Source organism: Eumetopias jubatus, unplaced genomic scaffold (genome assembly GCF_037043125.1).
Source record: "Eumetopias jubatus isolate StellerSeaLion01/CBP00866 unplaced genomic scaffold, mEumJub1_p1.0 scaffold_4, whole genome shotgun sequence".
NCBI classification, from domain to species: Eukaryota; Metazoa; Chordata; class Mammalia; order Carnivora; family Otariidae; genus Eumetopias; species Eumetopias jubatus.
The window spans coordinates 166205259-166209127 of NW_028274810.1; positions in this window are offsets into that span (position 1 = coordinate 166205259).

Sequence of the window (3869 nt, forward strand, 5' to 3'; positions counted from 1 at the left end):
ATTGACCATTTATATATCCTCACTGGAGAAATGTCTATTCAAATACTTTGCCCATTTTTTTTAAGATTTTATGTATTTATTTGACAGAGAGGGAGTGTGAGAGAGCACAAGCAGGGGGAGCAGCAGAGGGAGAGGGAGAAGCAGGCTCCCCGCTGAGCAGGGAGCCCGATGCGGGGCTCCATCCTAGGACCCTGGGATCAGGACCAGAGCCGAAGGCAGACACTCAACTGACTGAGTCACCCAGGCGCCCCTCCTTTGCCCATTTTTTAATTGGATTATTGGTTGTTTTTGTTATTGAGATGTAGGAGTTCTTTAAACAGTCTGGATATTAACCTTTTATCTGATTAAGTGATTTACAAATAGTTTCTGCCATTCCTTAGGTTGCTTTTTCACTCTGTGCATGTATCCTTTGATGGAAAAAAGTTTTTAAGTTTGATATAGTTTCATTTGTCTGTTTTTGCTTTTGTCACCTGCATTTTTTGGCATCATTCCAAATAAATCATTGCCAAGTCCAATATCATGAAGTTTTACTATATGTTTTCTTCTAGGAGCTTTATAGTCTTAGATCTTACATTTAAGTCTTTAATATATTTTGAGTGGTGTAAGTATCTCATTTAATTCTTTTGCATGTGAACATCCAACTTTCCCTGCACCATTTGTTGAAAATACTGTCTTTTCCCCTTCAAGTGGTCTCAGCATCCTTGTTGCAGATCATTTGACCATATACACAAAGACTTATTCCTAGGTTTTCTATTTTATTCCATTGGTTTATTTGTTTGTCTTTATGCCAGTACCATACTGCTTTGATTACTGTAGCTTAGTAATATGTTTTGAAATCAGGAACTGTGAGTCTTCCAACTTTGTTCTTTCTCAAAATTGTTTTGGCAATTCAAGGTCCCTTGAGATGTCATATTAATTTTAGGATGGATTGTGCAGCTTAACTTTTTACCTCAGCAATATTGCTTAATTTATCCATATTAATATAAATACATCTACATTTACCTCATTTTTTTTAAACTGCTGTGTAATATGTGTTAACAGTACTACAATTTCCCTTGAACATTATCCAAAATGATTATCACTTACGTTGTTCCCCATTTTCACTGATCTTGATTGAAATTGCTTAAATGTTCCATTAATTTTAAGTAAGTCAATGGCCTTAAGTGATTAATAATGAAAGCAGTCTTTTTAATTTCATTTTAGCCGAATACAAAAATCAATACATACAAGTCAATGCAGAAAAATACGAGGACTAAATCTAAAACACTTCTACCCAAAATCATAGGCAACACATATAGATTGGGGGGATTTATAGTATAGAAATTAAATCCTAGATCCTCCACTAACTGTGTGACCCTAGGCTAGTTACTTAATTTCACTAACCTTAGTTTTCTCACATATAAAATGAAGACAATAATATCTACCTCCTGGAGGTTGTATGAGAATTAAATGAGATAATACCTAGGATAGTGTGGGGGCATCTGGGTGGCTCAGTTGGTTAAGCATCTGCCTTCAGCTCAGGTCATGATCCCAGAGTCCTGGGATCAAGCCCCTCATCAAGCTCCCTGCTCTCTCTCACTCTCTCTCAAATAAATAAATAAAATCTTTAAAACAAATACTTAGGATAGTGTGTAACACTATATTCTATATCTATGCTACAGATTCTATAGGGAAATGGGTAACTAAAGTAAAGTATAGCCAAACAATAAAAATTTATATAGCCATTAAAAATAATGAGGTAGATATAAGGGCACCTGGGTGGCTCAGCCATTAAGCGTCTGTGTTCGGTTCAGGTCATGATCCCAGGGTCCTGGGATCGAGCCCTGCATCGGGCTCCCTATTCCACAGGAAGCCTGCTTCTCCTTCTCCCTCTCCCCCTGCTTGTGTTCCCTCTCTCGTTGTGTCTCTCTGTCAAATAAATAAATAAAATCTTTAAAAAAAAATGAGGTAGATCTATATGTACTCACTTGGAAGTATTTCTCAGATTTAAATTAAAAAGTAATACAAGTAATTTCATATTTTAAAATGCACATGTGATCTGCATATACACGTGCATAAAAATAGCATGTATAGTATAACATACATATGAAACAAAAGTCTGAACAGTCACATACCAAACTGTTAAAATGGTTTTGAGGAGGCATGATAGAAAAAGAAATGAAGAGAATTTCATTCGCGGGGGCACCTGGGTGGCTCAGTCTTTAAGCGTCTGCCTTCAGCTCAGGTCATGATCCTGGGGTCCTGGGATCAAGCCCCACATCGGGCTCCCTGCTCAGCAGGAAGCGGGCTTCTTCCTCTCCCGCTCTGCGTGCTTGTGTTCCCCCTCTCATTGTGTCTCTCTCTGTCAAATAAATAAAATCTTAAAAAAGAAAAAGAATTTCATTTGCTTTTTGCACAAATCGTTGTGTGAAATCATTAAAATGAAATGCATTATTTTGTTAATTAAGAGGCTAACAAGGATTTTTTTAATCTAAAGAGAAATTCTAATTTTAAAAGGAAAAATAACTTTAAATTACAGAACTACTTTATAGAACCTTCCACCTGTTGTTTTTTTCAAACTTAACACCTTGTGAAGAACAATTTCAAATTAAAAATAGCAAAAGCAAATAGGTCACCTAAAACCTTCCAACTCTGTTCATCTTGAAAGCATATCAGGAAATGTTTACATCAGTGCAGTTCTGCAGGAGGACTTGCGAGATCAATCTGAACCTTTTGGCCTCAAAGGATCACTCTGGGATAAAATAAACCTCTTCTAGGTCTCCCCTGACTTTTATTAATCTAGGCCTCCTAGCTCATTTGAAAATTGGCCACATCAGCTTTCTTTACACAGAATAGCAATCCATATAAATCTTTTAGCCTCGGCTACCCAGGGCCATACAAGTAAACCGTTACAACCATGGTCTTTTCTTAATTCCTAAAGGAAATCAACAATGAGGGAAAAGGCTATTTCCACAAAATGTGGGGCTTTCCATTATACGCTTATGATGGTGCCATAAATTAATCAAAATATAAGATTTGCTCTTTTCAGTATATCCTTGAATTATGTTTGTAGATCAAGAACTTTCTAAAAACATATTTACTATAATAATTTCTACAAATATATTTAGAAAAGAGATGAGAACCAAGAAGAACAAAGGATGTAATTTTAAAATAGCTTCAGAAAGCTAGCATAATGTGATAGCCACAAGTTACTTTATACCTCCACAAATGAAATTTACTCTTCATGGGCAATGTGGAAATCCGTAGGAAAAATTCTCACAAAGCTCAGTTGAGGAAATTCGTTGAACGGTGAAACCCATTATTTGAGGGTTGGGGGGCAGGGAAAGAGATTGATGGAAGAGATACGACATCATAAAAGAGCTCAGGCACAAGGAAAAAATCCAGCTTCATAAACTTTTTTTTTCCTTAATAATGGGACATTATAGGATGAATTTATATCTAGGATAAACAAAGCCAGTTAGGATATTATAAAATACAGTGAAGAAATTCAATGTGCAATGATGCTGAAAAATCCTAAAATGACTCCAAAAGAAAGAATACGAGATCAACATCTAAGCAATATTTTTATGTCATTAACTCTTTATGAACAATGAAAGACCGATAATAAACAAGAAAGAAAAGAGTGGTGTCTGATAATTTTATAAAATTGTCTATTAAGTGGTGTTATTAATGGAAAGGTGCCATCTGGGTCACAGATACAGTGAAGATCCATTTTGGACCATTCAGACAAAGGCCAGATAAAACATTCCTGGGTCCTCAAGGTACCACATTAGTCCCAGATGAGAGAGATATTAGCTTCTATTTTATTTAAGTCACTGCTATACAGAGTCTTTGTCCCAGGAACCAAATTTGTATCCTGACAAATATTG